This window comes from Peromyscus maniculatus, chromosome 13 (genome assembly GCF_049852395.1).
Source record: "Peromyscus maniculatus bairdii isolate BWxNUB_F1_BW_parent chromosome 13, HU_Pman_BW_mat_3.1, whole genome shotgun sequence".
Taxonomy (NCBI): domain Eukaryota; kingdom Metazoa; phylum Chordata; class Mammalia; order Rodentia; family Cricetidae; genus Peromyscus; species Peromyscus maniculatus.
In genome coordinates, this window is record NC_134864.1 from 48,887,590 (window position 1) to 48,898,750 (window position 11,161).

An 11,161-nucleotide genomic window follows, 5' to 3' on the forward strand; every position below is an offset into this window, starting at 1 on the left:
TAATTTTTTTAACAGCTGAGTAATACTCTGTTGTGTAAATGTACCACATTTTCTTTATCCATTCTTTTGTTGAGGGACAGCTAGGTTATTTTTAGTTTCTTACTAATATGGATAGAGCACCAATGAACACGGTTTAGCAAGTGTCCTGGTGGTAGGATAGAGTGTCCTTTGGGTATATGCCCAACAGTGGAATAGCTGGATGTTGAGGTAGGTCGATTTCCACCTTTCTAAGAAACATTTATACTGATTTCCATAGTAGCATAAAAGTTTGCACTCTCCCAGCAATGGAGGAGTATTCCCCTTGCTCCACATCCTCAACAGCACGAGCTGCCACTTGTGTTATTGATGTTAGCCATTCTGACAAGTATAAGATAGAATCTCAAAGTGGTTTTGATTTGTATTTCCCTGATAGCTAAGGATGTTGAACGTTTTTAAGTGTTTCTTAGCCATTTGAGTTTCCTCTATTGAGAAGTCTCTGTTTAGATCTATATCCCATTTTTAACTGGCTTATTTTTTTACATCTAGTTTCTTGAGTTGGTGTATCAGGGTAACTGTGGCCTCAAAAGGTTAATTGAGCAATGTTCCTATGGAACAATTTGAAAAGTATTGGCAGGAACTCTTTATTTAAATTCTGTGCTAAAACCATCTGGCCTTGGGCTTTTGGGGGGTCGTGAGGAGTTGGTAGAATTTTAAGTACTGCTATTGTTTTACTAGAGGTCATATGTCTGTTTAAGTTGCTTATTTATCTTTGGGATGTGGTACCTATCAAGAAAATCGCCCATTTCTTCTTGATTTTCCAATTTGGTGGACTACAGTCTTTTAAAGTATGTCCTAGTGATTCTCTGGACTTCCTCAGTATCTGTTGTTATGTCCCCTTTTTCATTATTTATTTTGTTAATGTGGATATTCTTTCTCTGCCGTTTGGTTAGTTTGTAAATATTTGTTAGGCCCGTTTGGTTTATAACACCTGTTAGCCCCAGTAGTTCTCCGTTTAATTTTGTCTGGATGACCTGTCCATTGGTGAGAGTGGGGTATTGAAGTCTCCCACTATCTGTTTGAGGATCAATGTAATGTAAGCTGTAGTAGCGTTTTGTTCTTGCTGTTAATTTTTTAACAAACATGGGTACCCTTGTACTTAGGTGATATATGTTAAGAATTGAAATGTCATCATTGGGGATTTTTTCTTTGATGCATATGTCGTGTCCTTTCCTATTTCTTTTTGATTTGTTTTTATCTGAAGTCTAGTTTGTTAGATACTAAAATGGCTACACCAGCTTGTTTCTCACATCCATTTGCTTGGAATATCTTTTTCCAACCCTTTTCCCTAAGGTAATGTCTATTCTTGATAGTGAGGTGTATTTCTTGAATGCAGCAGAAGGATGGATCCTGTTTTCTCATCCATTCTGTTAGTCTGTGTGTTTTTATTGATGAATTGAAACCATTGATATTGAGAGACAGCAATGTCCAATGATTAGTGATTCACGTTTTTTTTGGTGGTGATGTAGGGTGTGTATGGATTGTGTGAGTGTGTATGGTGTGTGTGTGTGTGTGTGTGTGTGTGTGTGTGTGTGTGTGTGTGTGTGTGTGTGTGTGCTTCCCTTAAGGAAGGGAATGAAGCCGGGCGGTGGTGGCGCACGCCTTTAATCCCAGCACTCGGGAGGCAGAGCCAGGCGGATCTCTGTGAGTTCGAGGCCAGCCTGGGCTACCAAGTGAGTTCCAGGAAAGGCGCAAAGCTACACAGAGAAACCCTGTCTCGAAAAAACCAAAAAAAAAAAAAAAAAAAAAAAGGAAGGGAATGATTATTCATTCCCTGCATTTTCATGAGTGTAGTAACCTTCTCAGGTTAGAGTTTTCATTCTTACATCTTCTGTAGAGCTGGATTTGTGGATAGATATTGTTTAAATTTAGCTTTACTGTGGAATATCTTATTTTCTCCATCTATGGTGATTGAAAGTTTTGCTATGTTTAATAGTCAGGGCTGGCATCTGTGGTCTCTTGGAGTCTGCAGCACATCTGTCCAGGACCTTCTGGCTTTTATAGTCTTCATTGAGAAGTCAGATGTAATTCTAATAAGTCTGCCTGCCTTTATATGTTACCTGGTCTTTTTCCCTTGCAGCTTTTAATATTCTTTCTTTGTTCTGTATGTTTAGTGTTTTCTATTATTATATGCTGGGGGTGCTTTCTTTCTTTTTTTCTTTCTTTCTTTCTTTCTTTCTTTCTTTCTTTTTTTTTTTTTTTTTTTTGGTTTTTTGAGACAGGGTTTCTCTGTGTAGCTTTGCGACTTTCCTGGAACTCTCTCTGTAGCCTTGGCTGGCCTCGAACTCACAGAGATCCACCTGCCTCTGCCTCTGCCTCTGCCTCTGCCTCTGCCTCTGCCTCTGCCTCTGCCTCTGCCTCTGCCTCTGCCTCTGCCTCTGCCTCTGCCTCCCAAGTGCTGGGATTAAAGGCATGCACCACCACCACACTGGTGGGGGGTACTTTCTTTTCTGGTCCAATCTATTTAGTGTTCTGTAAGCTTCTTGTACCTTTATAGGCATCTCCTTCTTTTGGTTAGAAAATTGTTTCTTCTAGGAACACTACCAAACTCTTTTTATGAGGCTACAATTACCCTGATACCCAAACCACACAAAGATGCAACAAAGAAAGAGAACTACAGACCAATCTCCCTCATGAACATTGATGCAAAAATACTCAACAAAATATTGGCAAACCAAATCCAAGAATACATCAAAACAATCATCCATCACGAACAAGTAGGATTCATCCCAGGGATGCAAGGATGGTTCAACATACGAAAATCAGTCAATGTAATACACCATATAAACAAACTGAAAGAAAAAAACCACATGATCATCTCCCTAGATGCTGAAAAAGCCTTTGACAAAATCCAACACCCCTTCATGATAAAGGTCTTAGAAAGATCAGGAATACAAGGAACATTTCTAAACATAATAAAAGCAATTTATAGCAAGCCAACAGCAAACATCAAATTAAATGGAGAGAAACTCAAAGCGATACCACTAAATTCAGGAACAAGACAAGGCTGTCCACTCTCCCCATATTTATTCAATATAGTACTAGAAGTTCTAGCTAGAGCAATAAGACAACAAAAGGAGATCAAAGGGATACAAATTGGCAAGGAAGAAGGCAAACTTTCACTATTTGCAGATGATATGATAGTATACATAAGTGACCCCAAAAACTCTACCAGGAAACTCCTACAGCTGATAAACTCCTTCTGTAAAGTAGCAGGATACAAGATCAACTCAAAAAACAGTAGCCCTCCTATACACAAATGATAAAAGGGCTGAGAAAGAAGTCAGAGAAACATCACCCTTTACAATAGCCACAAATAATATAAAATACCTTGGGATAACACTAACTAAACAAGTGAAGGACCTTTTTGATAAGAACTTTAAATCTCTAAAGAAAGAAATTGAAGAAGATATCAGAAAATGGAAGGATCTCCCATGCTCATGGATAGGTAGGATTAACATAGTAAAAATGGCAATCTTACCAAAAGCAATATACAGATTCAATGCAATCCCCATCAAAATCCCAACACAATTCTTCACAGACTTGGAAAGAAAAATACTCAACTTCATATGGAAAAACAAAAGACCCAGGATAGCTAAGAGAATCCTATACGATAAAGCAACCTTTGGAGGCATCACCATCCCTGACCTCAAACTCTACTATAGAGCTATAGTAATAAAAACAGCTTGGTACTGGTATAAAAACCGACATACGGACCAATGGAATTGAATTGAAGACCCTGACATTAATCCATGCACATATGAACACCTGGTTTTTGACAAAGGAGCCAAAACTATACAATGGGAAAAATAAAGTATCTTCAACAAATGGTGCTGGCATAACTGGATGACAATATGTAAAAGATTACAAATAGATCCATATCTGTCACCATGCACAAAATTCAAGTCCAAGTGGATCAAAGGCCTGAACATAAATTCAGTTACACTAAACTTAATAGAAAAGAAAGTAGGAAACACTCTTGAACGCATTGGCACCGGAGACTATTTCCTAAATAAAACACCAACAGCACAGACCCTGAGCACAATTAATAAATGGGACCTCTCGAAATTGAGAAGCTTTTGCAGTGCAAAAGACACAGTCAATAAGACAAAAAGACAGCCAACAGAATGGGAAAAGATCTTCACCAACCCCACATCTGACAGAGGATTGATCTCCACAGTATATAAAGAACTCAAGAAACTAGACATCAAAATACTGAACAGTCCAATTAAAAAATGGGCTAAAGAGCTAAACAGAGAATTCACAAAACAAGAACTACAAATGGCTGAAAGACATTTAAAGAAATGCTCAACATCCTTAATCATCAGAGAAATGCAAATCAAAACAACTCTGAGATACCACCTTACACCTGTTTATTTCATCTCCTTGGAATGGGAGTAGAGAAAACTGTAGCAGGAATCTTAGAAGGTCTTATTAATAAAATCAAACCTGAGGCCAAGTATTAGGGTGACCACTGGAAGATCAGAGAGACAGAACAGGCCATAGCCACCTCACCTCGCCAGTTCCTCAGCTGGTCCTGTTTCCTCCAACTGGAAGCCTCTGAGTCCTCATCCAGAATGAATCTCAGCTGAACTGCTGCTAGAAGCCTGAAAGCTTAACCAGCCAAATGCTTAACCAGCCAAATGCTTCTAGTTCCTGGTCCTCACGCCTTATATATCTTTCTGCCTTCTATCATCACTCCCTGGGATTAAAGGCGTGTGTCACCATGCCTGGCTGTTTCCAATGTGGCCTTGAACTCACAGAGATCCCAGATGGATTTCTGCCCCTGGGATGCTAGGATTAAAGGTGTAAGTGCCACCATTTTCTAGCCTAAGTATCTAGTGGCTTTTCTGGTCTCTGACCCCAGATAAGTTTATTAGGGTACACAATATTTTGGGGAACACAATACCACCACAGAAAACATTGAAGAATGTTTTCTTCATGTCTGCTGTAGTCCTGGGGATGAGACTAGGGGTTTGGATCTGGAGGAGCTGAAGGAGAGGGGAAGATCTACACCGTGTACCTGGTTTCCTGGCAGGGATGGCCTGTGGGTTAGCAGGGGGTGCCTACTGGAGTCCGGAGCTGGGAAAGGGCAGAAGTGGGGTTGGGAAGGTTATAGTTCTCCAAGCGTGCTCCATTCCCCCACTTGCCCGTGGCTTCCCCCTTGCAGTTTTAATTGCCCAGAACATGTTTCCTTCCTCGGCCAGCCACCTCATTCCTTCTTTGTAAAGATTTACCTTTTGGCCAGTGAGAGAGATGGCCCAGTGGGTAGAGGACTTGTATGCAAGCCTGATGACCTGAATTCCTCCTCAGATTACACAAGCTGGAAGGAAAGAGTGCACTCCCAAGAGCTGTCCTCTGATCTCCACATGCCATGCCTGCCTACACACACACACACACACACACACGCACACGCACACGCACACGCACACGCACACGCACACGCACACGCACACGCACAATTTATCAGTTAACTGATTAATAATAAATACATATTTTCTGAAATATTGAATTTTATCTCCCCCTAAGAAGCCTTCTTTGTCATCCATGGTTAAAGCAAGTGCCTCCCCTCCCTCTCCCCCATAACCATCTTCTACCTTACCTCCTTCTTAATTCAACTGTCAGCTTCTCAGAAGCAGGAACATCTGTCTCTGTATGCTAAATGTACAGTGTTTAATCTGGGTTAAGTGGGTATTAGTTAAACTAAAAGCAAGTGGGCTTTATTTTTCTTTTTTCTCCTTAAGTAAGTTGATGTATCACCATTGCCCACTTGACAGTTCAATAATTGATGCATTTAGTGTGTTTTTTCCTTTTTTTTTCTTTTTTGTGCCAATTTTCTTTTTTTATTAAGAAATTTTCTATTCTTTTTGCATACCAACTGCAGATCCCTTCCCCTCCCACCACCACGCCCAGCCTGCCCTTGCCCCATCTCACTCCCTATTCCCACCTCCTCCAAGGCAAGGCCTCCCCTGCACCAAGGCTGTGTAAGGTGTCCTACCATAAGCAGTGGGCTCCAAAAAGCCCACTCATGCCCTAAGGATGGATCCTGATCCCACTGCCAGGGGGGCCCTTAAGCAGATCAAGCTGTATAACTGTCTCCCCTATGCAGGGGGCGCCTAGTCCAGTCCCATGGAGGCTCCACAGCTATTGGTCCACAGTTCATGAGTTCCCACTAGCTTGATTTGGTTGTCTCTGTAGGTTTCCCCATCATGCTTGATGCCCCTGGCTCATAGAATCCCTCTTCTCTCTCTTCGACTGGACTCCTGGAGCTCGGCCTGGTGCTTGGCTGTGGATCTCTGCATCTGTTTCCATCAGTTACTGGATGAAGGCTCTATGATGACAGTTAGGGTATTCACCAATCTGATTACATGGATAGGCCAACCAGGCACTCTCTCTGCTATCGCTAGTAGTCTAAGCTGGTGTCATCCTTGTGGATTCCTAGGAACTTCCCTAGCACCCAATTTCTCCCTCCATCATGGTATCTCTTTCATTGCTCTTCCACTCCATCCCTGTTCCTGCTTGACCATCCCATTCCCTTATGTTCTCATGCCCTATCCCCTAGCCTCCATTGCCCCCCATCACCCCTAGTCTACTCATGGAGATCTCATCCATTTTCCCTTTTCAGGGTGATCCATGCATCCTTCTTGGGGTTCTCCCTATTAGCTAGCCTCTCTGGAGCATCCATTCTTAAAGGTGATAAAGAAGAAAAAAAATCAGTACATTCCTATCGTGTGTGTGTGTGTGTGTGTGTGTGTGTAAATTATAACAAGAGAATCACGGAATTGCTGTGACTACTTCATTCACAAAGGTAATCATATATAAAGATTACATCACAGAAAGTGATATTTTACAAAAGGATAATTATCAAGAGGAAATATGGAGAAGAGCTGTGTTAGGAGTTTAATAACTAGCCAACACAGTAAAACTTCTAGACTTGGCTATTCAGTCCCATGCTTTACCAACTATTCTTCAGTGCATCGGAAATCCCACTAAAATGAAAATGAAAACAGCATTTAAAAGAACGTGGAGACACCAAGACTCTCCCCAAAATGTCAATAAAGAAATCTAACAATTATTAATTACCCTCAAAAGTGGAGTCAATGTGATAGACAGTTATAAACGAGAAGGTTCTAGTGTGTGAGTTCTGCTCTGTGTCTGCCCAGTCCCATCTCTTGAGTCTCTGACCTGTTATAGTCTGAGAAGCCTTTTTTCTTAAGCACCAGTCTTATGGAGTACCAGTCACAAGAATCCTGCAAAATACCCCTCAGTCTAGGTTTGTCTTGTTTTTCTCATGATTAAGCTAGAGGAAAATAAGACTTCCCTAAACAGAGAAATAGCATTATGTAAATAAGTCCTATTTTAGATAGCTATTTTCTGTGTAAGAGAAAACAAGCATGAAAAAATCTTCTTTATTCTTCCCATGTTCAAACCAAGTTTTACTCAAAACATGATGCAGCAGAGTTCAGTTGTACATTGTGCTTTTCATGCATATAGGGACTTTACAGAGCCCTTGTGATTTGGGGAAGTATTCTTTCCCAAGTCATATCAGCTTTGTAATTATCAGATGCCCTGGTCGCCAACACAAATGACATTGGAATGGGATCCCACACCCCCAATGACCTTCATGGTAAGCTGAACTGGGGATGCCTTTCACCTGCTTGGACTGGCATTTAAAGACATAGCAGTGACCTCTGGGAGGTCAATATGAGTGACCCCTGGAAACATCTTTGGTCAATAATAATCTGTTGAATACCCTGACATAACCAGAATACTGAAGCTCATGCTGCCTGTCACCACAAACACAAATAAGTAGAAACAAGAATTGGATCTTTAATTTTGCTTTATTTAGAGAGGTGGCAATGTGGAGAGGGGGGAGCCAATTCAAAGCCTAAGCAGAGACAAAGACATGCCTTAGATCGCACCTCTAGCCAGTATGTTATATAGGAAGGGAAGGCCACTGCAACCCATCATTCTCATGCCTAGTCTTGGACCTCTGGTCAGGCAGTCAGCCACATTTCTGGACTCATGATATCTGTGACATTTTTGTTATCATCTTCTGCACTCTTCCTTTATTCTCAGGATGTGTGAGCTCAGGCATTTCTTGAAAGCCCTAATCCAGTTAGAGGCTGCCAAAAAAAATCAAATCTTATACTCCTCCAGGGCCACCTGAGCTGGAGAATTAACTCAGAACCAGCAAGCCATTAACAGTGTGTCCATGCTAAGCTGTTAATAACATGCCCGCGCAGACTCCATTGTACAATATGAAACATAAAGTGCTCCCATCACTGATCTATAAAGGTGCCTCTGTCTATCCTCCTTTCCTCTATCACTAAAGATGTGAGCAAATGTAACACAAACTCACAGCCTCCAATACACAATCTGTTTTCCTCTTTTGCTATTTAAATCGTTAATAAAATGATCCACATAAGCTATCAAAATCAAGTGTGGTTTCAAAGGAGATTCAGTCTAAGAAGAGCTGGATTTAAATATTAATAGCATTAAATTAAGAGTTGGTGAAGGGTGAAGATGCTTATCCACTGCACTTAGCTTCTGCCATTTATAGATACTTCCATTGAGTAGCTTTTGTAATAGTGAATGAGTAGAAACCAACATAAACATTATCTTTAAATGTCACAGGGATGAGTCATCAAAAGATAAAATTGTTTGCTTATTTTGCAGCAATACAATGAGCAAATTTTTCAGGCTCTCCTGAGATAGAATAAGACCAGGATTTATGTGCTCATATCTAATTGTATATTTTGGGTGGAATTCAAGAGAATTTAAATTCAGAAGTTATTTTTATCCTCACAGTCATGAGATACTGGGACATAAAATGCTTTTGTATCAAAGTATAGTCCCGTTATTATCGATTTTCCAAAGTCTCTAAATGATTGATATTTCTACCATCAAAATGGCTTAATTCTCACTTATTCTTACTCACTTTCGATTTGGTTTACTATCAAACTCTGTTAGAGTAAGTTTTAAAAGACCACAAGAGTTAAAGAATAATCAAGACATCAAAGAAAAACACAACTGATTCTGTTACTTTGTTCTGCAGCAAAGTATAAAGTGGCTATGACTACTTCTGAGTCCCTTGACGTGGGGATAATGACACCATGGTATATAATAATGAGCACAAATGGTCCCCAAGTGGATCCCTGAACATAGGATTTTTTTTGGCCTTGTGATGATGGTATAGTATTTCTGTAGAGCCATTCTAGGGGGGGGGGGTGTTGTTGTTGTTGTTGTGTTTTGTTTTCATTTGCAGTATAAGGAAATTGGCATTTTAAGGAAAATTCTTTCCATCTTGTAACATCTTCAATTCATTCTTCAGTCTTTTCAGATTTTCACTGTGGAGCTCTGTGATCTCCTTGGTTAGATTTTTTTCCCTATGTTTTTGTTTTGTTTTGCTGTTTGGGGTTGGTTTGTTGGCTAGTTTTAGCATAATGTGAATAGGTTGTTTGGGGGGTTGTTTTTTTTTTTTCCTGATTTTCTCAACAATTTTGATTTTAGTGTATAGAAAACTACTGATTTTTATTGTGTTGATTTTGTATTCCACCACTTTGATGAAAGTCTATCAAAACTGTGAGTTTGTGATGGAGTCTTATGGTGTTTTAAGTGCAAGAATGTGTCACCTAGAAACAGCATAAACATCAACATTTCCATGATACAGCAATTCCTGAAACATGTAAGTTTCAATAAGATGGCAAATAAGACAGTTTTCTTCCTAATAAATATAGCACATACAATACAGCAAAAACTGGCACAATAACTGATTTCCAAGAAACAGTAATGAATGGTTTCAATTATTTTCTTATTAGCAATCCATACAAATCTCTGTCATGGTTTTCTATGGCCACCATTCCAAGTTATCACAAAGCCAGCATCATAAGACACATTTTATTCTACACTTCTGTAGGGGAAGTCAGCAAAGGTCAGGCTGGTGCCAGTGAAGCTGCCTTCCTTCTTGGAATCTCCACAGGAAGCGCTGCTACTTTGCCCTTTCCAGCTTCCATAAGCTCTTAGAGTTTCCTGGCTCAGAGCCCCCTCTCTGTCTCCAAAGCCTGAAACCAGAGAGCAGGTTCTTACATCGTACTGCAAAGCCTCCACCCTCTGTCTCTCTTTTACTTCACTTTTAAGGGCCATTGTGATTAAATCCATTCTGTCTAGATGATCTAAGACAATCCCCCTGTTTTAAAGTCAGCTGGTCAGCAAATCTCAATTTGGTTTGTAACCTTTGTTCGCCTTCACTATGGAACCTAGTACAATCATCAGTTCTGAGGACTATAGTGTGGACATCTTCAGTGTCATTTATGTGCACACGTTATCCAAGACTCGTTCTGAAGTATTTAATATTAATCTATGAGCGCAAACAATATACAGAAACTCATGCATATTAGTCATCTGCTTCCTAATATTTAAAACCAAGGTTCTTGGGTATTTTGAGATGTTTTACATTATATGCTATAAAACATATGTGTTTTCATGTTATTTAATAGGCACAATAAAGAGTTATATGGTCTAAATCATTCATGTTTACCTTGGGCAGTAAGTATTATCTCTGATGTCAAACTCTTATTTGACTGCAAGGAAAAATATAGTATTAATGTGCATCTCAGTAAGTCATATAAGAGTATCCTCCCATACCCCTGTGACCTATCCTACCATTTAAACCTCTTGCATCTAGAACTTCTTGTATTTGAAAATTGACAAACATCTGGTCCATGAGCACGCAGCACTTTACAGTGATCATTTTGAAAGTGGAGCTTTGCTTCATGTGATGGGGATCTGAAGTATAAGGATGAGCTTTCCTCTACTGATGCCTGTTACATAAAGAAGTTATGGTCTAGCCTTAGGATTTGGAGCAGGCTAGAAAGTCATTATTTTCCATGTTTTCTAAATATATCTATTCTAAAAATTCTTTATTGTTACAGTGACATTTAAAGCAATTTATAAGAAGGCAAAATAAAAATGTAACTTAAATGTAAAAAAATTGATAGAAATGACATAAACCAAGCATTTCTATAGAGTATTTATGTCATAAAGTATTTTTAATATTTTTTTCTTATCTACCATAACATCTCTTTGAAGTAGACTGATAGTTCCTACATTTTTAAATGGACCA